Source organism: Mastigoproctus giganteus, chromosome 13, assembly GCF_048544385.1.
Source record: "Mastigoproctus giganteus isolate SK-2022 chromosome 13, ASM4854438v1, whole genome shotgun sequence".
Classification (NCBI taxonomy): Eukaryota; Metazoa; Arthropoda; class Arachnida; order Uropygi; family Thelyphonidae; genus Mastigoproctus; species Mastigoproctus giganteus.
This window is the reverse complement of record NC_143587.1, coordinates 12,420,353-12,444,800: the sequence shown is the minus strand read 5'-3', so window position 1 is coordinate 12,444,800 and position 24,448 is coordinate 12,420,353. Positions and strand designations below refer to the sequence as shown.

The window sequence follows — 24,448 nt, the reverse complement described above, 5'->3', positions numbered from 1 at the left end:
TTTCTTTTTTTTTTTTTTGGCTGATGCTGCATAAGCTTGCTTTCTTGCATCAAATGCCTCTACTAATGCTAATGCTAATGCTAATGCTAATACTGTATTTCAAAGGAAAAAATATACATTTTCTATGCAACAAATAATTTGTTGCATAGAAATTTGCTGCATAAAATTTAAAGAATCATTTCTAAATTAGGGTAACATAAAAATTTTGATAATTACTAATTTATGAATAAGATTTCTACTGCTTTATTTATCAATAATTACTTCCTATTATTTTTGCTGTTGTACTGTCACAAATTATAACCTGGGTGAACTACCATTTGATTATTTTAGAAGTTATTATATATACAAAGAACACTAAATATTTTCATACTCAGAGTGCTACTGTCTGGATTGTCCCTGGTGATTATTATGTGGTTCCCAATGTGTAACCTTGGTTCCAGTTAATATTATTTTCACTTGTCCAAATCCATGAATGCTTATTTATATAGTCTCCTGTTATTACAGTCATCTATTGCTAGAATGGATGTTCTTAAAAAATTTCAGCTATGATCTTCAAACCTCATGTTGAATATGGAGATCTGATCTTCAGAGGCAGATTTAACGGCGCACGCCCTGGGCCCCGACTTCTGAAGGGCCCACGCAAAACTCCAACAAATTAGTTGAACATATTAGCTCAACTATTAGTTCAAAACTTTGTGGTTATTATTATGCTATTATTAATTATATTATACATATATTATATTCAAATTTTATTGGAAATAAAACATTAATAGTACATAATATTTTTTACTTATTTAAAAAAATGGTTAACATGTATTTTTATTTTTCCTGTCTCTCGCTTTTTTTTTTTTTTTTTTTTAAAAAGGGACCCAATATTTTCTTCTGCGCCCGGGGCCTCAACCGACCTTAATCCGCTCCTGCTGATCTTATAATCCTAGTATTGCTTACATATTTACATAACAAACAATTTTGGTGTACTTTGTCTGATAAAAGACTTAATATAGTCTCCAATTTGTAAATTGGACTTTACCAGGACAGTTTTTAATAGTCTTTGAACACTGCTGAGTTTTTTGGATTGCATTGTGGGATTATAAAACTTTTCTATGGAAGTTTTAATTATATTGTTAATAAGGTAGGCTAAAACACCCACTGTCTATAAATACATTTCATTTCAAGTCCAAGATCTGCTTGGAATTTGCTTAAATGCTAAGTTTTGAAGATGAATACTTTTTACTGAATTGATTTTATAAAAAGTTAGTATCCTGCCCATGTCAGTAGGTTTTCTGCAGATGCTTGTGGAAAGACTTCATTTCTAGTGAAATTTGCAAAAGAACGCCAAGTTTCTATGTTGTTTAAGTTTATTCTTAAAGTTATGTTGGGACAGAGGTCACTGTGTGGAAATACTGCAATTTATCATATCTGTGTGGCTAAATGTTGATTATGTCACCCATATTTAACTGCAAGGGCTCACATCTGGTGAGTATGGGCTTGGCATACACAGGGTCCTGAGGTGTGCCAAGTGTATCATCATTCTTCTTTTTCTTGGCGATTCCTTTCTACTTCTGTCTGTCTCTTTCTCACTCTCAGGGTAACTTGGGATTTTTTTTTTGGCTGGTGCAGCATAAGCCTCAGGCTTCCTTGCACCATATGGCTAATAATAATAATAATAATAATAATAATAATAATAATAATAATAATAATAATAATTTTAAATAAATGTTTTAAATAAAACATTTTAAATAAACAATATATTTCTCCAGTAGACAGTAATGCTTTTTATTTAAAGTGCATAGTGCAATACCGAGGCATCTTGTGGTGATGGGCTTCCACAATATGAGATCGATAAACGTAGTAGCAAACTTAGTTTGCTCAATGCTACTTACAAGTTGAGCCTGTCCTAGTTGTATAATTATAACTAGAAACTGCACTCACGCCCAAAATATTATAAACGTTTTGCAGTTGTTGTGAACAGATCACTAAACGCATGGTATGCAAATATTAGTTGCCATATGGTCACAAGTTCCTTGGATCAGATAAACTTGGATCAGATAAACTCCGCACACTTTCCTTCCTAGTCGACCTAATCATGGGGAAGACAAGTGATCTTTCTGATTTTCAGAAAGGTGCTATTGTTGGAGCACGTTTATCAGGAACAACAGTTGAGAAAAACAAAAGAAGTTACTCGTATGTCGAAAGCAATGATCTCAGAATGTATGGAAGATGAAAGGAGAAGACAGCTATATAAGGAAGAAATGACAGAAAGTCGGTACTTCAAGAACGCAGGAATTTAAAACAAATTGTATGTCAGAATAGAAGGTCTGGTATTCAGTAAATGACTGAAAAATGCAATTTAGTAAAGAAATACCCGCTTCTAACCGAACTAAACGGTGTGAACTTAAGAATCTGGAATTTGGTAGTTGTGTGCCTACACAAAGTCACTTGTTTCTGTAAAAAATCAAAATATTAGCATTGGCATTAGTAGAGACATATGATGAAAGAAAGCAAGCTTATGCAGCGTCAGCCAAATAAAAAAAAAAAAAAAAACACTTCCATTTCACCCCTCCGTTCGTTCGAAATACCTGACCAGCTGAGCCTTAAATTTATTTAGGCTATCAACTTTCAAAACAAGGGATAGAGGTCTGTTCCACCAACCAACTACCCGCTGGCTAAAAGCAAATTTCCGCACATCTATCCTACATCTGTCTTTCCTCAATTTGAATTCATGCCCTCTCAGGTGATTATTCTGAGCAAGAGGAAGAATCTCATCGGCATTGAGCATGCTCAAACCATTCAAGGTTTTATACACCTCTATCAGATCACCTCGCCGGTGCCTAGTCTCCAGACACTGTAATTTGCAAAACTTATGCCTTTCTTCGTAAGAGCAACCCTTTGTTCCATTCACTAATCTTGTTGCCCTTCTCTGTACTCGTTCCAGCAGCTCTACATCCTTCTTGAAATGAGGCCTCCAGGCCTGTATACAGTATTCAAGGTGTGGCCTCACCATTGCCTTACACAAGGGAATAATCACCTCCAAGAATAATCCCTGCTAGAAAAATTCCTGTATATCATTGACAAGACACTATGAGCTACTCTTGTAGCCCGTCTGCACTGCTCAGAGAACTTCATATCTGCCTGCACAATTACCCCCAGGTCCTTTCATTCTCTACCACTGTCAGTGTAGTACCACAGAGTTGATACGTTGCTCTGGGGTTGCTGTTTCCCATATGTAGTACTTTACATTTGTCAATGTTACTCTTCATTTGCCATCTCTCCGCCCATCTGCTCGACCTTTCCAGATCCTGTTGCAGCAGCATAGCGTCAGTAGTGTCCTTAACAACCCTACCAACCTTTGTATCTTCTGCAAACTTGGACATTAAGCTTGATATACCATCTTAAATATCATTTATAAATACAGAAAACAATAATGGACCCAACGCTGAACCCTGAGGGACTCCACTAATAACATTAGTCCACGATGAGCAGTGTCCATTGATTACCACTCTCTGTCTTCTCCCCACAACCATTCCTTTATCCATAGCAGCACTTTGCCTCCAATGCCACACTTCTCCAATTTGTGCAGCAGTCTTCCATGTGCAACATTATCAAAGCCTTTCTAAGATCCAAATATATAATATCAAAGTTATTCCCTGCATCCAGTTCTTTTGTGACTGCATCATAGTATCCAATCACATTGGTCACGCAAGACTTTCCCTTAACAAAACCATGCTGTGTCCGAGCTATAACTGAAGTCTTGTCTTGATGATCCTGCAGTGCTTCTTTAAGCAGTGCCTCCATTAATTTTCCTGGAATAGAAGTTAAACTCACATATTCGACTGTTTTCGCCAATTTGCACCAACGCTAAGACTATACTATGGAACAATGGAAAAAATCATTGGAAAAAATTATATTATATCAAAATTATTTTTTTCATCCAGTTCCTTTGTAAACACATAATAACATCCCATGAAATTTGTCAGACAAGACATTTCCTTACAAACCCATGCTATGTCTGAATTATTGCTGCAGTCTTGTCTAGATGATACTGCTATGCATCTTTAACCAGTTACTCCATTATTTTACCCAGAACATTAGCATTTGCATTAGCATTAGTAGAGGCATATGATGCAAGAAAGCAAACTTATGCAGAATCAGCCAAAAAAAAAACACACTTCCATTTCACCCTTTCGTTCGTTCGAAATACCTGTTCGTCTGAGCCTTAAATTTTTTTAAGCTATCAACTTCCACAACAAGGGATGGAAGTCCGTTCCACCAACCAACTACCCGCTGGCTAAAGGCAAATTTCCGCACATCTATCCTACATCTGTCTTTCCTCAATCTGAATTTATGCCCTCTCAGGTGACTATTCTGAGCAAGAGGAAGAATCCCATCGGCATTGAGCATGCTCAAACCATTCAAGCCTTTATACACCTCTATCAGATCACCTCGCCGGTGCCTAGTCTCCAGACACTGTAATTTGCAAAATTTTTTTCGTAAGAGCAACCCTTTTTTCCATTCACTAATCTTGTTGCCCTTCTCTGTACTCGTTCCAGCAGCTCTACATCCTTCTTTAAATGAGACCGCCAGACCTGTATACAGTACTCAAGGTGTGACCTGACCATTGCCTTATACAAGGGAATAATCACCTCCTTATCCCTGCTAGAAAAATTCCTATATATCATTGACAAGACACCATTAAGCTACTCTTGCAGCCCGTCTGCCCTACTCAGAGAACTTCATATCTGCCTGCACAATAACCCCCAGGTCCTTTTCATTCTCTACCACTGTCAGTGTAGTACCACATATTTGATACATTGTTCTGGGGTTGCTGTTTCCCATTCGTAGTACTTTACATTTGTCAATGTTAAACTCCATTTGCCACCTCTCAGCCCATCTGCTCAACCTTTCCAGATCCTGTTGCAGCAGCATAGTGTCAGTAGTGTCCTTGACAACCCTGCCAACCTTCGTATCGTCTGCAAACTTGGACATTAAGCCTGATATACCATCATCAATATCATTTATAAATACAGAAAACAATAAAGGCCCCAATACTGAACCCTGAGGGACTCCACTAATAACATTAGTCCACGATGAGCAGTGTCCATTGATTACCACTCTCTGTCTTCTCCCCCTCAACCACCCCTTTATCCATAGCAGCAACTTGCCTCCAATGCCACACGGCTCCAATTTGTGCAGCAGTCTTCCATGTGCAACAGTATCAAAAGCCTTTCTAAGATCCAAGTATATAATATCAAAGTTATTCCCTGCATCCAGTTCTTTTGTGACTGCATCATAGTATCCAATCAAATTGGTCAGGCAAGACTTCCCCTTAACAAAACCATGCTGTGTCCGAGCTATAACTGAAGTCTTGTCTAAATGATCCTGCAGTGCTTCTTTAACTAGTGCCTCCATTAATTTTCCTGGAACAGAAGTTAAACTCACAGGTCTATAATTACTTGTATCAGCCTTTGATCCTCCTTTGTGAATTGGAGTCACATTTGCACATCTCCAGTCTGTGGGTACCTCCTCTGAGTCCAAGGAAGCTCTCATAATTATGGCTAAGCGTTTGCTTACTTCCTTTGCTGCCTTCCTTAATATAACTGGATAGATCCCATCCACCCCAGGTGGCTTTTTTGTGTTTATCTTCAACAATTTATCCTCCACTTTACTCTCAGTTATTACAAGATTATCTAGCTTACTTCCAGAGTTGAATACACCTCTGTCGTTCCCCTCGCTGAATAACTCCTCATGTGTGAATATCGATGGAAAATATTCATTTAGTTTGTTAGCTACCTGAGCAGGATCATCAACAGTTGAACTATCGATATCAACTGGACCAATCTGATTCATCCCCTTCCTTCTAGAGTTTACATAAGTGAAGAACTCTTTGCTGTTTTTTTTTTTTTTTTGTATTCTTTGCCAAAGATTTCTCTTAATCTGCCTTCGCCTGCCTAACCTCCTTTTTAACTTGGTTGCAGATCAGCTTATATCTATCATAGGCTTCTGTGTCACATGTTGATTTATATGTATCCCCATGCATCTTTCTTCTCTATGTCTCATTAGTTCATCTGACATCCATTTACCCCTAAATCTTGAACAATATTTCTTAGTTGGTACCTAAAGCATAGTTGCTTCCAAGATAATTTCTTTGAATGCTTCCCATTTTGAATTTGCTGTTGGTAACATCATCAGTTGGTCCCACTGTATAGAATTTAAATACTGTCTCCGACCATCGTAGTCGCCTTTACGAAAGCAAAAACCCTTCCCTTTACCCCTTCTGGTAGTTACCTCTTTGAGTAACTACCATTAGGGGTAGTCACCTCTTTGAGTAAATCCCACTTCAACACACTGTGATCACTGCCACCTAGTGGTTCCTTTATCTGCAGATTCTTAATGCATGAAGAATCACTACTGTTAATCAGATCAAGAGTATTACTCCCTCTAGTTGCCTCCCAAACATGCTGATGTAGAAAACAATCATCGAATAAATCCACAAAAGCCTTGCTAGTGTGTGTGAGTGACCAACCCACAAATTCCAGTCGATATCTGGGAAATTGAAATCCCCCATTATAAGACTCTCTGATTTACTGGCCCACTCTATTTCCCTGTACAGTTTCTTATTATACTCATCAGCGTCATTAGGCCTATAGCACACTCCTACTCTGAATTTTGATCTCCCAATGCTTATGTCACACCAAACTGACTCGACACTGCACTGTCCAACGATGTCGACTGGCTTCACTTCCTTGGATTTTATGTGTTTCTTAACTAATAGCATAACCCCTCCTCCCTTCCTATCCTGTCTATCCTTTCTGTACACATTGTACTCCCCAAATTCCAGTTCTGCATTCCGTATATCTGTGTAACACCACGTCTGTGATGTCCCAAGAATATCTGCCATTGATGTTTTGAGCAATACCTCAAATTCATCAAATTTATTTACCAAACTCCTAGCATTGGTGTACACGGAAGTATACATGCACCTGTTCCTTTTCTTAGCTACCCTAACACAACCCATGTGTTTACTTGTACCGCAATGACTCCCAGCAGTCCCTGAAATATTCTGCATTCTGTTTTCCAGGCTGCTGTTCATTCCAAAAGAAGCAGTGCAAGAATTACTTTCACCTCTGCCAGTGGCTACTGTTAATCTATTAGTCCTTGTATCCCCACAAGCTAGCAGTTTTCCGACCCACCTAACACTGCCTCGATAGCATCAGCAAATATTCTTGCACCCTTTCTATTTAAGTGTATCCCATCCCTGTAGAAGCAGTCTCCCCTGTTAACAAGTACAGACCCGGTGAAAAAAAATTCTACCCCTTGAGCCTTGCACAATCTTTCGTAACAAATTGTGCAAGGAGAGAAGTTAAACTAACAAGTCTATAATTACTCGTGTCACCCTTCGATCGCACTTTGTGAGTTGGTAGCAGTTAGGATCCCTGCGGCATCCTGTATTATTGACCTCTGTAGATTCAGCCAGTTGGAAAGAAAATGACACACAATTTGCAAAATGAGCAAACACTTGTTCATTCACATTTTTTCGATGCGTCGCATCACAGTATTTCGAGATAATTGCAGAGCTTGAAGAGCACTTTTAATTTCATTTTTGTTTTTAAATTTTTCAAAAAGAGAATCTGTTATTTCTAAAAATGCGTCTTTGAATTGACCATCAGAAAATGGTTTGCTTTTTTTGCAAGAAGATGAATCACTTAAATGATGCTAGAATGATTATTTTAGATTGTAAATTAAAAAAGATTGTCATGAAGAAATTTTGTTGTGCGAATAATCTGGATTTAAGTTCTTTTAATTTATTTTTTCTAAGTTGACTATTAGGCGGAAAATCCTACTGGTATTTACCATATATAGAGCATTGAAGTTCCTTTCTAAATTTCCTTTTTTGGGCATAGCCGCGGAAGCATTGTATATCAAACAACATGTTTCTTTTATCATTACAAAAAAGTATTCTAGTTTCCACTCTTGATGAAAATGATATGCTTTATTCCTTTTCGTAGTATTTATTTTAAATCAAAGGGCATTAAATTAATGTTTAAGTACTGTCCAGTTATTAATATTAAGTAAGCTAAATAAGAATTCTACACATACACTGCTCTCTCCAACGTAACTGCGTGAATTTTCACTAGACAAGCCTAGCGGCTGCGCGGCGACGAGTAGGCAGGTAATAGTAGTAGTAGCAGTGGCATTTGATACAAGAAACCAAGTGCAGCATCAGCCAAAAAAAAAAAAAAAAAATCACACCATTCCCTCCAAATGCCTGTCCAGTTCCTCCTTAAATTTATTCAACCTATCAACTTCCACAACGACAGATGGAAGTTTGTTCCAGCAATTAACCACCCGCTGGCTAAAGGCAAAGTTCCGCACATCTAGTCTACATCTGTCTTTTCTTAATTTGAATTTATGCCCCCTTAGATTCGTAATCTGAACAAGTGGAAGGATCCCATCAGAATTCAGCGTGCTCAACCCATTCAAGGCCACGTGGTTCAACGGATTTGTAATAAGCGTATGCAGTGGGGCGCATAATAATAATAATAATAACATTTAGATTTTGAATAATCTATTTTTTTTAGTCTGCGTGTGTAGTACAGTGGTATCATCACCGTCCTCCCCACACCGGGTGGAAAAGGCCCGAGTTCGAATCCCGTCGATGACGTGAGGAACTCTAATGGGCTTTTTTCACTCCTTGGCTGGGTTAGTCGGTCTCAGGCGTAGATTGCAAGGTTTTTTCTCTCCAGAAACTGGGGTTTTTCGTCCAGCAAAACAGGCCAATCGACCGCAGAACTCATGCAATTTACAGACATGACACATAAACGGGTATATGTAATCATTTACGGGAGACCCTAATATAATAATACAAAGAGTACTAGGAAAGTTTTGCAATATGACGCAACAATGAATCACAGGAAGCTGCTTGTTGCTGCATGTTGAGACATGTTCATACGTGCATAGTAGCCGCCGCGCCAAGTCGATGGGCTCAGTTATTCATTAGTAGTGAGAGTGTAAAGTGCTTGCGATGGCATCGTGGTCACGAAATGAGATAAGGACAGTTTTGCGGTATAATTTCGTGCGTGGTTTAACCATAGACCAGTGCTTAGAAGAAATGACTCTTGCACTAGATGATGATTGTCCACATCGTACAACGATATTCAGGTGGTATAGAGAATTCCAAAGGGGAAATTTCACTCTGGAGGATTCTGAGAGGCCGGGAAGGCCACGAACGTCAGTTACGGAGGAAAACGTTACTGCTGTGAGGAAAATGCTTGACGAAAACAGGCGAGTGACCCACCAACAGATAGAAGATACTTTGGGCCTAAATGCACCAGCAATTCGTTCGATTCTGCAAGATCATTTGCACGTGAAGAAACTTTGTTCTCTCTGGGTGCCGCATCAACTGACTGAAGAGCAGATGACACGACGTGTGACTTGGTGCCGGGAGATGTTAAAAAAGTTTGATAAGGGACAATCTCGGTATGTGAACAACATCGTGACAGGTGACGAGACTTGGCTGTACTATTACGATCTGCCGACCAAGGCTCAAAACAAAGTTTGGGTCTTTGATGATGACGACACACCCGTAATTGTCAGAAAATCCCGATCTGTAAAGAAGAAAATGATAGCTGTATTTTTCAAATCGAGTGGAATTGTGGAACGTGTCGTTTTGGACACGCAGAAGACAGTCACAGCTAAGTGGTATACTGAACAATGCCTGCCTAAAGTCATTGGATCTATGAAGAACCTGCGGCCAAAGTCAAGAATGGACACCTGGTACCTCCATCACGATAATGCTGCAGCTCACCGCGCCAAAGCCTGCACCGAATATTTGACGACGACAGGACTGAAACTTCTCGAGCACCCTCCCTACAGTTCAGACCTTGCTCCCTGCGACTTTGCACTGTTCCCGCATGTGAAAATGAAGCTAAAAGGGAGGCGGTTTTCCAGTGATGAGTACCTTCTACGGGCTTGGGACAACGAGTGTGCTTTACTCCCTAGTGAAACTTGGCAGAACTGGTTTAAAGATTGGTTTCGGAGGATGGAGAGGTGTATTGAATGTAGAGGAAATTACTTTGAAAAAATTAAATAAACAAAGCTGTATTGCAAAACTTTCCTAGTACCCTTTGTAATAATGTATTTTTTACATATATTTAAAATTTGTCGTGACCTGATCGACTGAAATTAAAGCCGGGATCGACTTGTTGGCTACCCCTCTATTAGAACAGTATAATCGCTATTTATACTACCCATAAATTAACTAACACATAATAAATAATTCTATAAATATAAATATTATTAGTTCATTATAAATATAAATATTATTAGTTCATTATAAAATATTATTAAATATTAAAATTTAAATAAATATTAAATAAATATTTTATAAAACATTATTATAAAATTTAATTTTAAAAATTAATTATAAAGAACCATTTTAAAATATAGTAATTATAGAGATCCATTTTAAAATATAGTAATTATAATAAATGATAATTCGAGTAATTAATAATAATAATAATAATAATAATAGCATAGAGGTCCAATTTTGCCGGTGCACATGCACTGCAGATTGTCATATTTTGGTCTAATAGCTCTATGGGTTTTGTACTTTTCATAATTAATTTTATTATCGTTTAATCCTACTAAATTGACAATGGATGTAAATCCTGAAACAGAGGTAAGGAGTAACAATGCGTATATAAAAAGAAAAAAAATATAATAATAATAAAATAAGAAAATAAATAATAATAAATAAAAGGTACTGTATAGCAAAAAAAAGTTTTTGTTAAAGTTTACAAGCGGGTATCCCCTTCCGATTGATCGTTGTGAGTAGCAGTGATTGACATGCCTAGTCCGCTCTGGTGTGCAGTGATTGACATGCCTAGACCGCTATGGTGTGCAGTGATTGACATGCCTAGTCCACTCTGGTGTGCAGTGATTGACATGCCTAGACCGCTATGGTGTGCAGTGATTGACATACCTAGTCCGCTCTGGTGTGCAGTGATTGACATGCCTAGTCCGCTCTGGTGTGCAGTGATTGACATGCCTAGCCTGCTCTGGTGTGCAGTGATTAACATGTCTAGACCTCTATGGTGTGCAGTGATTGACATGCCTAGCCCGCTGTGGTGTGCAGTGATTGACATGCCTAGCCCGCTATGGTGTGCAGTGATTGACATGCCTAGACCGCTATGGCGTGCCGTGATTGACATGGCTAGCCCATCTTAGGGTGTTTATCCCCCCCCGCCGCTGTATTAAAATCGGAAAACGAGTTCAAACGAACTGCAGGGGGGGGTGAACACCCTAACCATAGTAGGCTAGGTATGCCAATCACTGCTACTCGCAATTATCAATCGGAAGGGGTAGTCACTTGTAAACAACCCATTTTGCGAGGTCTCGTGAAAATGCGTGGCCCTGTGTAACTACTCCGTTTGCACGTACCTAACGCGTCACTGCGGGCTCATTATTGCCAGCCATTCATTTGTGATAATATAATGTTACTTTGAGGAAATATGAAAACCGTTTTCTCTTTTGTAGAGATTATCTATTACTTTTCTCTTGAAAGTGCAGATGTTTGACCGAATCATTTATCCTTAACGGGAAAGTGGTTTGACTGAATCACTTGTGAAAGTGGATGTTTGAATGATATAAATAAAAATATTTACACGAATGTTTTTTCATTGCATAAAAGTGACAGACAAAGAAGAAAAGTTGTAGGAAACAACTTGCAGGTGAACTTATGTAACACTTCGTCTAGTGCTCTAGGCAGATTAGCAGCAGGTTGTTACTGCAACGCCATCTGTTCCCAATAAACACACGCAGTCGGAGTTCATTTAACTTTCTTCACCATATCATACCATGTGTTAGGGGATTTGTTTACGTACGTTTGTAATACAGTTTCTTACTGGTGAGTATCTGTCGGTGAGTTTAATTAATATTGATGTTAAGGAAATCGTTTAGGAAATTATAAGGCAATATATTAGTTATTTGGACCCATGATAACTTTACGATTAACATGTACAGAATATAACGTAGGTAGCTCCTCCTCCATCCGAAGAGGTTTTACGATGTCCCCACCGTTTCCGAACGAAAATGCATTAATTTTCGGGATAATTAACGACCTGGATATATATTTCTTCCATAATCGCCAAGCCTCTTACCTGTAATGGGCTTACTTGTTAATAAAGTTCAAGTAAATTTACAGTAGAGGCTTCAGGTAAACGATAGTTAATAATAATAATAATAATTTATTAATTTAAGTATTTAAATTTCGTTATTTTCTGGTAATACTTTGCAGCGCTTGGTAATACTTTGCGATTGGTAATACTTTGCAGCGGCCAGTGCTTGTCTTACTGCTTTTTTTTTTTTTTTTTGTACTTCTGTTCTTTTTTATATTATTTGACCCACCCTCAAGTTGTGGTGTTTTCTGTATTTATTGATGAAGGTATATCAGGCTTAATGTCTACGTTTGTGTCAGATAATACAAAGAACAGCAGGGTGTTTGTATTATCTGGTAATACAAACACCCTGCTGTTCTTTGTATTATCTTAAACTTCAAATACTATTTCAGCAGAAATGGTATTTGAAGTTTAACATTGACAAATGCAAGGTACTGCATATGGGTAGTAGTAATCCCAGATTAACATACCAACTGTGGTACTACAATCAGAGTAGTAGAAAATGAAAAAGAAATGGAGGTAATTGTGCAGTCAGATATGAATTTTTCCGAGCAGTGCAGACAGGGTACTAGGACAACTCATGGGATTTTGTCAATGATATACAGGAATTTTGCTAACAGGGATAAGGATGTGATTGTATAAGGCAATGGCCAGGCCACATCTTAAGTACTGCATACAGGTCTGAAGGCCACATTTTAGGAAGGATGCAGAGATGACTGAGGGGAAAGTGATCATTACACTGTTTCTGTTAGAACATGCAGAGGTGGGAAAGTAAGGTGTTCAGGATTTCAATGCCTACTGAGGCAGAGGTCCTTATGGAACAGTCAGATATATGGACTTAATGGTAACTAAGAGTAAGAACTGATGCATGTATACTTGCATGTACACTAATGCCGGGAACATAGTAAATAAATATGATGAATTTGAAGTACTGGTTAAATCATCAAATGCATCATAGGGATATCAAACACATGGTGTCACTCAAACATAAAGTTTGTAGAATTTGAATATGGGGAGTGCAATGTGTACAGAAAGTATAGTGTTACAGGTCTTGTGGCCTTGGGAGGTTCCCTCCCCAATTCCATGATGATCATCTGTGATGTAATGCAGACTCTGCAAATACCAGATGATAGTGTAGTGTAGTGTTGGGGTGTTTTTGTCTCTTCATCTGGCCTCTTTGCCATTGGGTCCTGGAAAGGCCAAGGTCCCACAATTGCCCATCCTTCACCATTTGAAGGTGGGCCAAGAAGTAGGTTGCATAAGTCTCTGCCAGGGCAAACCCTGGCAACACCTTGGTTTGCCTGGAGGGGGGGCCCAAAGGAAAAAAAAAAAGGGATAAAGAGAGGGAAAAAGAAGAAAAATAAAGGAAAGAAGAGTTTTTATTGGAAATGAGTGCAGGGGTGACAGTTGGGAGTGGTTTTGGGGAAAAATGCAGCAAAGGCAAAGGGGGGTGGCATGGGATTCTGACAGCTGGAACCAGTGTCAGAATCCCATGCCATGCCCTCAATGCGAATTAGCATGATGTGAGCAGGGGTTTCCATGATAGGTTGTCTCCACTCCAGTTTGTCCAAGTGTGGGCATCTGTCTATCTCAAGGTCACAACACACTCATGGCAGCCTATTATACATCTGATATACCAATATGCAGACAGCCACAATATATAACTTTTTTTTTTTTGCACTAATTATATGAGACAGCAACTGAATGGACAATATATTTTTTGTTAACATTGCACATAGCATTCACTGGCCATCGAAAGGTTTATTGACATGGCCTTCCATTCACTCTACAGATACATATCACAGCACACTAGTATGCAATTTGCAGATTTTTTTTTTTTTATTTATTCAACATGTATTCAGAGTGTACATTTATGCAAGTGGGACGTTCACTTAATGTTCATTCAATTATCACTTCTGAGAGCTCCCTGAATAAAAACGAGTGTGAGGACACTACTTTTCCTTCCCAGTCTAAGCATACAACAATTTGGGGGGAGGGGGGGGAGTCATCGCCTGCCGTGATAGTCATTCCAACCCAAGGAAAAGTCCTAACTGCCCAGCAGAAACACAGCCAACACAGCTAAGGTGGTTGGCCAATACAATTTTGAGTCAGTTTTGTGTGACAAGCACTGGGAAAACCAAATCGAGATTAGGAGTGTGTTATATGACTGTGATCAGCATAACGAACAACTGTATATGGGATACATATTAGCATAATATGGGATACATATTAGCATTAGTAGAGGCATGTGATGCAAGAAAGAAAGCTTATGCAGCATCAGCCAAAAAAAAAAAAAAAAACCCCACTCCCATTTCACCACTCCGTTCGTTCGAAATACCTCTCCAGCTGAGCCTTAAATTTATTTAAGCTATCAACTTCCACAACAAGGGATGGAAGTCTGTTCCACCAACCAACTACCCGCTGGATAAAGGCAAATTTCTGCACATCTATTCTACATCTGTCTTTCTTCAATTTGAATCTATACCCTCTCAGGTAATTATTCCGAGGAAGAATCCCATCAGCATTGAGCATGCTCAAACCATTCAAAGCTTTATACACCTCTATCAGATCACCTCGCCGGTGCCTAGTCTCCAGACACTGTAATTTGCAAAACTTAAGCCTTTCTTCGTAAGAGCAACCTTGTGTTCCATTCACTAATCTTGTTGCCCTTCTCCGTACTCGTTCCAGCAGCTCTACATCCTTTTTGAAATGAGGCCTCCAGACCTGTATACAGTACTCTAGGTGTGGCCTGACAATTGCCTTATACAAGGGAATAATCACCTCCTTATCCCTGCTAGAAAAATTTCTGTATGTCATTGACAAGACACTGAGCTACTCTTGCAGCCCTTCTGCACTCCTCAGAGAACTTCATATCTGCCTGCACAATTACCTCCAGGTCCGTTTCATTCTCTACCACTGTCAGTGTAGTACCACAGAGTTAATATGTTGCTCTGGGGTTATTGTTTCCCATATGTAATACTTTATATTTGTCAATGTTAAACTTCATTTGCCACCTCTCAGCCTATCTGAACAACCTTTCCAGATCCTGTTGCAGCAGCATAGCATCAGTAGTGTCCTTAACAACCCTGCCAACCTTTGTATTATCTGCAAACTTGGACATTAAGCTTGATATACCATCATCAATATCATTTATAAATACAGAAAACAATAATGGACCGAACACTGAACCCCGAGGGACTCCATTAATAACATTAGTCCACGATGAGCAGTGTCCATTGATTACCACTCTGTCTTCTCCCCCTCAACCATCCCTTTATGCATAGCAGCAATTTGCCTCTAATACCACACTGCTCCAATTTGTGCAGCAATCTTCCATGTGCAACAATATCAAAAGCCTTTCTAAGATCCAAATATATAATAAAGTTGTTCCCTGCATCCAGTTCTTTTGTGACTGCATCATAGTATCCAATCAAATTGGTCAGGCAAGACTTTCCCTTACCAAAACTATGCTGTGTCCGAGCTATAACTGAAGTCTTGTCTAGATGATCCTGTAGTGCTTCTTTAACCAGTGTCTCCATTAAATTTCCTGGAACAGAAGTTAAACTCACAAGACAATAATTTATCTTGTGTCAGCCTTTGATCCTCCTTTGTGAATTGGGGTCACATTTGCACAACTCCAGTCTATGGGTACCTCTCCTGAGTCCAAAGAAGCTCTCATAATTATGGCTAAGGGTTTGCTTACTTCCTTTGCTGCCTCCTTTAATATAACTGGATAGATCCCATCCACCTCAGGTGGCTTTCTTGTGTTTATCTTCAACAATTTCTCCTCCAATTTCCTCTCAGTTATTACAAAATCATCCAGCTTACTGCCACGGTTTACTTCACCACTGGCATTCCCCTTCCTGAATAACTCCTCATGTGTGAATGTAAATGCAAAATACTTGTTTAGTTTGTTAGCCACCTGAGCAGGATTCTCAACTGTTGAACCATCAATATCCAGTGGACCAATCTGATTCATCCCTTTCCTTCTAGAGTTTACATTGGTAAAGAACTCTTTTCTGTTGTTTTTCTTTGCATCCTTTGCCAAGGATTTCTCATAATCTGCCTTTGCCTGCCTAATCTTCTTTGTGACTTGGTTACAGACCAGCTTATATCTATCATAGGCTTCTATGTCACCCATTAATTTATGTCTCCCATGTATTTTCTTCTCTGCGATATGTCTTATTAGTTCATCCGACATCCATTTCGGCCTAAACCTTGAATAGTATTTCTTAGTTGGTATGTAAAGCCTAGTAGCTTTCAAGATAAGTTCTTTGAATGCTTCCCATTTTGAATTTGCTGTTGGTAACATCATCAGTTGGTCCCACTGTATAGAATTTAAATACTGTCTCAGACCATCGTAGTCGCCTTTACGAAAGCAAAAACCCTTCCCTTTTATCCCCGATGGTAGTTACCTCTGAGTAAATCCCACTTCAACACACTGTGATCACTGCCACCTAGTGGTTCCTTTATCTGCAGATTCTTAATGCATGAAGAATCACTACTGTTAATCAGATCAAGAGTATTACTCCCTCTAGTTGCCTCCCAAACATGCTGATGTAGAAAACAATCATCCAATAAATCCACAAAAGCCTTGCTAGTGTGTGAGTGACCAACCCACAAATTCCAGTCGATATATGGGAAATTAAAATCCCCCATTATAAGACTCTCTGATTTACTGGTCCACTCTATTTCCCTGTACAGTTTCTTATTATACTCATCAGAGTCATTAGGCCTATAGCACATTTCTACTCAATTTTGATCTCCCAATGCTTATGTCACACCAAACTGACTCGACACTGCACTGTCCAGCGAAGTTGACTGGCTTCACTTCCTTGGATTTTGTGTTTCTTAACTAATAGCATTACCCCTCCTCCCTTCCTATCCTGTCTATCCTTTCTGTACACATTGTACTCCCTAAATTCCAGTTCTGCATTCCTTATATATGTGTGACACCACGTCTCTGATATCTCAACAATATCTGCCTTTGATGTTTTGAGCATATCCTCAAATTCATCAAATTTATTTACCAAACTCCTAGCATTGGTGTACACACAAGTATACATGCACCTGATCCTATTCTTAGCTACCCTAACACTAACCATGTGTTTACTTGTACCACAATGATTCCCAGCAGTCTTTATAATATTCTGCATCTTGTTTTCCAGGCTGCTGCTCATTCCAATAGAAGCAGTACAAGAATCACTTTCACCTCTGCCGGTGGCTACTGTTAATCTATTAGTCCTTGTATCCCCCCAAGCTAGCAGTTTTCCGACCCACCTAACACTGCCTCGATAGCATCAGCAAATATTCTTGCACCCTTTCTATTTAAATGTATCCCATCCCTGTAGAAGCAGTCTCTCCTGTTAACAAGTACAGACCCGGCTGAAAAAAAATCCTTGTGTAATCTTTCTAGGGCCGAATTGATCGACAATCGATTGATAATATAAATTAACAGGTGACACAGAAGCCTATGGTAGATATAAGCTGGTCTGTAATCAAGTTACAAAAGAGCAGGGGTGGCTTGTTTGTAGGTACTGCAGAACTGCAGCATCCCCAGCTTTTTAAATATAAATATACAGTCAATGGAGTTATGAAATTTTGTGAAGAACAGTGCAATGCAATGAATATTTTTTTTATTAACAGGTCCCGCATATAATATACCCATCCTCTATTTCCAGTAACTGTTTCAATAATAAACAAATAAAAACATGAAATCATTTTCAACTTTGAAGTTTAATCATAGGTGGAACTGTGGAACAGTTTCACAATTTGGTTCCAGTAGTTCAGTTATGGAGGTATGTGAAATTTTGCCAGGTTGCCAATATGCATTTTTAGACGTGACAAAATGAGACAAAGGAACTGTGGAGTGAGCAGTGCCGATTTGAACAATGAACTGAACTTGAATGAAAATGTTATTAATCTATTTTCAACAAATAGAAACCGAAGAATTGATTTTATTTTTAAATAAAATTTCGAGATTACCCAAGTCTGTTAATGGTAAGTGTCCAGATAATGTTTTGTAGTATTTTTAACTTGCTTATTATTATTACCAGTTATATCTACATGTCTTATAACCAAGGCAATTAAATGTAATTTTAGGAAGCATCACGAGCTGCCACTACAAAGGAGGTTAGGCAGGCAAAGGCAAATTACTAGAAATCTTTGGCAAAGGATGTAAAGAAAAACAACAAAGGGTTTTTAACTTATGTAAATTTTAGAAGGAAAGGGATGAATCAGATGGTTCTGCTTGATATCAATGGTTCAACTGTTGATGATCCTGCTCAGGTAGCTAACAAACTGAATGATTATTTTGCATCTACATTTACACATGAGGGAGGGGGAATGCCAGAAGTATATTAAACTCTGGCAGTGAGCTAAATGATTTTGTAATAACTCAGAGAAAGTGGAGGAGAAATTGTTGATGATAAACATAAGAAAGGCACCTGGGATGGATGGGATCTATCCAGTTATATTAAAGGAGGCAGTAAAGGAAGTAAGCAATCCCTTACCCATAATTATGAGAGCTTCCTTGGACTTGGGGGAATGGAGATGTGCAAATGTGACCCCAATTCATAAAAGAGGATCAGAGGGTGACACAAGTAATTACAGACCTGTTAATTTAACTTCTGTTCCTGGGAAATTAATTGAGGCACTGGTTAAAGAAGTACAGCAGGATCATCTAGACAAGGCAACGGCAGATTATGAGAAATCTTTGGTGAAGGATGCAAAGAAAAACAGCAAAGACTTCTTTACTGATGTAAACACTAGAAGGAAAGGAATGAATCAAATTGGTCCACTTGATATTGATGGTTTAACTGCTGATGGTTCTGCTCAGTTGATAACAAACTGAACAGGTATTTATCTACATTCACACATGATGAATTCTTTAGGGTAGGGAGGGCCAGAAGTTTATTAGACTCTAACAGGATAACTGAGAAGAAAGTAGAGTAGAAATTGGGCACATAGGGGTAGAAGGAGCAAATAATGTAAAAATGCAAGCTTATATAGCATCAGCCAAAAAAAAAAAAAAAGAAAAAAACACAGCACATTTCTCCCATCCATACCCTCCAAGAATTTGTCTAGTTCTTTCCAACGATCAACCACTCACTGGCTGAAGGCAAACTCTCACACATCTATTCTGCAACCATCCTTCCTCTACTTAAATTTATGCCACCTTGTGTGTGTAGTCTCAGCAAGAGGAAGAAACATTCACCTTACTCAATCTATTCAAGGCCACTCAGATTACCCCACAGGTGCCTAGTCTCCAGAAACTGCAATTCGCAGAACTGAAGCCTTTCTTTGTAAGAGCACCCCTATGTTTCCCCTCATCAATCTTGTTGCTCTTATCTGTATACTTTCTAAGAACTCTACGTAATACAGACTGTAAAGGCCAGATGATAATGTAGTGTTGGGGTGTTTTTGTCTGTTCATCTGGCCTCTTTGCCATTGGGCCCTTGGAAGGGCCCAATCCTTCACCATTTGGAGGTGGGCCAGGCAGTAGGTTGCATAAGTCTCTGGCAGGACAAATCCTGGGAACACCTAGGCTTGCCAAGGAGGGCCCAAAGGAAAAAATAAATAAGGAAATGAAAAATGTGGCATGACCATCGTGTTTTACAAGGTGGTATTAACCTCATCCCTGCTAGCCAAATTCCTGTATATAATTGAAAAAAACACCATGAGCTGTCCTTGCAGCTTGTCTTCATAAAAATCTAAGTTTATGATGTCTAAATTATATTGTGGATCCGCTTCCTCTGTGACTACATGATACTAGCTGATCAGATTGGTCAGAGATCTTCCCTCAATGAATCCATACTGTAGTTTCCACATAACTGAATTCCTGTCAAAATGATCCTGCATTATTTCTTTGTTCACTGATTGTTCTTGTCACTGGAACACAAGTCAAGATTACAGCTGTCTATAGTTACTCAATTTCCCTGTTAAACCCCACTGTATGAATAGGGGAGACATTTGCATCTCCAATACACATGAATTTCTCTTGAATTCAAGGATGATCAATTCCGTCAGCCCCAGGTGCATTATTTCCTTTTAGCTCCAATAATTTTTCTGCCATATTCTACTCAGTTATCACAAAATCATTTAGTTTCCATTTATAACAAGGGTTCCTTGTTAGTCAATAGCTCATGGGGTAAACTTTTTCTCAGCGTGGTCTGTGCTTGTTAACAGGACAGACTGTTTTTACAGTAATGGGATACAATTAAATAGAAGGGGTGCAAAAATATTTGCTAATGCTATCGAAGCAGTGCTAGATGGGTCAGAAAACTGCTAGCTTGGGATAAACAATTAGATTAACTAGCTGCAGGCAGAGGTGTAGGTGATTCTTGCACTGCTTCTTTTGGAAACTGCAGCAGCCTGGAAAGCATGGTACTGGGAATTTCAAACCCTGTTGTGGGTCTCATGGAACCTGTGAATACATGTGCTGTGTAATGGTAACTAAAAGCATGTACACTAATGCTAGGAGCAGTGTAAATGTATTTGAAATACTGATTAAGTCATCAAATGCAGACATTGTAGGAATAGCAGAGACAATGTCACTCAGACGTAAGTGATAATGAATTTAAATATGGGGAGTACAGTGTATACAGGAAGGATAGACAGGGGTGGAGGGGTTATGGTCTTAATTGAGAAGCATATTAAATCTAACACGGTGCATCCAGTCAATATGGGCCTCACTTTAGGATGTAGATCTGCTGGAACAAGTGCCGAGAAGGGCAACCAGATTGGTGAAGGGAAAGTCATCCTGTCAAAGAACTTCATATCCGACTGCAAAATTACCCCCACTTCTTTTTTTCTTTTCCGCTAACCTGAGTGTAGTTCTGCACAGTTGATGTGTTCCTCTGTGATTACTGCTACCAGTATACAGTACTTTGCATTTATGAATGTTAAACTTCAATTACCATTTTTCACCCAATCTGCCAAATTTTTCTAGATCTTGTTGCAGCAGCATATCATCATTAAGCATCCTGCCAACCTTTGAATCATCTGCAGACTTAAACGTTAAGACATGATATACCTTCATCAATATCATTGATAAATACAGAAAACAACAATGGGCCCAACACTGAACCCTGGGAGACTTCAGCCCTGGAAAGAATGTGCAAGGTAGAAATTTTTTTCAGTGCTTGTTAACAGGAGAGAATGTTTTTTCAGAGATGGGATAAATTTGAATAGAAGGGGTGCAAAAATATTTGCCGATACTATTAAAGCAGTGATTGGTGGGTTGGAAAACTGTTAGCTTGGGAGAATACACAGTTAATATTTTAACTAGAGCTGCAGACAAAGGTGAGTTAAGCTCAGTTAAGAAAAATATTAAAACCCAAGGCAGTGCATCCAGTTGACTTGGGTGACGAGTGCAAGCTTGAGTCAGTTTTCGTGTGATATAAGCACTGGGAAAACAAAATTGAGAGTAGGAGTGTGTTATAGGCCTAATGACTGTGATGAGTATACCAAAAACAGCTATACAGGGAAATAGAGTGGGCTGGCAAATCTAAATATCTCAAAGTGGGGTATTTTAACTTTCCAGATGTTGACTGGAATTTGTGAGTTGGTCACCCACACACTAGCAAGACTTTTGTGGATTTCTTGGATGACTGTTTTCTACAGCAGCATATTAGAGAGGCAATAAGAGGAAGCAATACTCTTGATCTTGTTATCAGCAGTGATTCTTCATGCATTAAGAATCTGCTAGTAAAAGACCTACTGGATGACAGCAGTCACAATGTTCTAATTTGGAATTTAATTAAAGACGTAACTACTGTCAAGGGTAAAGGGAAAGGCTTTTGCTTTCATAAAGGTGAATACAGAGGTCTCAGACAGGTTACAAATTGTGTGCAGTGGGACCAACTGATGATGTCACCAATAGCAAATTCTAAATGGGAAGTATTCAGGGATGTAATCAAAGAAGCTACTAGGCTTTTTATACCAACAAAGAAATACTGTTCAAAGCTTAGATCTAAATTGATGTCAGTTGAACTATCGAGACACGTGGCAGTGAAGAAAATTGTATGGGATGCATATAAATTATCAGATGATACAGAAACCCTTGGTAGATATAAATTAGTCTGTAATCAAGTCACAAAGGGTTTAGGCAAGCTAAAGCAGATTATGAGATGTCTCTGGCAATGAATGCAAAGGAAAACAGCAAAGACTTCTATGCTGATATTAACAATAGAAGGCAGGAGTTGAATCATATTGGGACAATATGATTCAACAAGTTGAATAGATATTCTGAATCTATCACACATGAGGAATTCTTTAGAGAAAGGGATGCCAGGAGTTTATCAAATTCTAAAGAGGAGCAAAATGACTTTGTGATAACTGAGAGGAAAGTGGAGGAGAAATTGTTGATGATGGACATAAAAAAGGCACCTGGGCTGAATGGAATTTATCCAGTTATATTAAGGGAGGCAGCAAAGAAGGTATATTTTTTAGCCATATTTGTGAGAGCATCCTTGCATTCAGCAGAGATTTCTATGGATTGGAGAAGTGCGAATTAAAAGGGATCAAAAGGCGACATGAGTAATTACAGACCTGTTTGCTTAATAGTAGTAGTAGTGGCATAACGATCATATCTAGGGTGTAATACTAAAGTTTGTTCATGACTCAATGGTTGATCAACAAGATCTAGAGAAATTAGACAGATGGTCAGAAGTGTAAATTGAAGTTTAACATTGATAAATGCAAGGTACTATAGTAATTCGAGAATAGCATACCATTTGGGTGGTACTACTGAAGGTTGCTGGAGAATGGAAAACATCTAGGAGTGATTGTACAGTTTGACAGGAGGTGAATATCCTCTTGTATACGGTAGTGATTAGGCTGTATTTTGAGTACTGCATAAACTTCTGGAAGCCTTGGGAGGATATAAATCTGTTGGAATGGGTCCAGAGAAGAGCAAGGTTAGTCTGGGGTACAAAACTGTACACTTCCCAAGAAAGCCTTCAGTTCTGTAAATTACATTGTTTGGAAACTAAGTATCTGTGAAGAGACCTGATTTAAGTTTTTCAGGCTTTAATTAAGTAAATTAAATGCTGATAGGCATTCTTGCTCATTCTCAGATGAACAAGAATGCATATCAACTTAATGTGACATAACTTTAAATTGGCTGAAAGCAAAAATCCAGAGAGTCATTGATTATTGGAACAGGCTTCTATCTGGTGTTGTGGAAGTGAGGTAATTTGATAAATTTTTAAAAGGATTAAACAAATTATTAGAGGACAGGTGATCCAAGTGTTTTTTTTTTTTGGTTAATGCATGCTGTATAAACTTGTTTCCATGCATCATTTACAAGGAATAATCACTCACTACTATGTCTAGTATGATAGTTTTTGTGCTTCAAACATGCTGGAAGTGGAGTACTGCTTTATCAACTGTTAACAAAAGCTTGTCATAGAGAATATTGGCAATATACCTCTTGATGCTTTCATTCAGCTCAGCTAGAGACTGATTTTTCCTGAGAAAATCTTGTCCTTGAGATATTCCTACCATAACTTAGAAGCACTGGCAGGCCCAGAATTTATTGAAAGGGGAGGAAAGGTGTATTTAAGGCAGTGTTTTAAAATCATTGACCTTTTATCATATAGCAGTAAAAATAACTTTTTTATCATAGAGAAAAGGCTTTAGCCCCTATCTGGTATGGCCACTGACTAGAAGTCACAAGATTCAGAAATGTGTCCAAGCATTTACAAAATACTGAGAAAATTTTGCCTGAGTAATGTGTAGTGGAGTTTCTTCCTGCATAAAGTCAACAGTTGTGTAAACGATCCTTTTGATATTCTCTGGCTTAAAATCTCTCTACCTCATTCTGCCAAATTCATCTGTTGTCTCTGCTGTTCTCCAAATTCCACTAATCACTTAGAACTCTTTGATTTTCTCTCTCTCTCTCTTGCTCTCTTTGCAACTTGACTTGCTCTCTCTCTTTGCAACTTGACTTGCTCTCTCTCTTTGCAACTTGACTTGCTCTCTCTCTTTGCAACTTGACTTGCTCTCTCTCTTTGCAACTTGACTTGCTCTCTCTCTTTGCAACTTGACTTGCTCTCTCTCCTTGCAACTTGACTTGCTCTCTCTCCTTGCAACTTGACTTGCTCTCTCTCCTTGCAACTTGACTTGCTCTCTCTCTTTGCAACTTGACTTTCTCCAGTCCAACATTCCTAACAGTGAGGTAATTTTCCTTGGTGATTTTAATGTTCACAACTCCAGCTGGCTTCCATTTTCTAGTCACACAGATCCAGCTGGTCGAGATGCTAAGGATT

General features: G+C 38.7%; 1 protein-coding gene across 1 annotated transcript in view; it reads left to right on the top strand.

Annotated features, from left to right (window-relative positions):
- Positions 1–11,747: 11,747 nt before the first annotated feature.
- LOC150075769 (apoptosis-inducing factor 3-like) overlaps positions 11,748–24,448 on the top strand; it is a 217,772-nt gene continuing 205,071 nt past the window's right edge. Inside the window, exon 1 of the mRNA XM_090387198.1 lies at positions 11,748–11,905. The gene's annotated coding sequence lies outside the window, so the exon portion shown is untranslated. The remainder of the gene's footprint in view (positions 11,906–24,448) is intronic.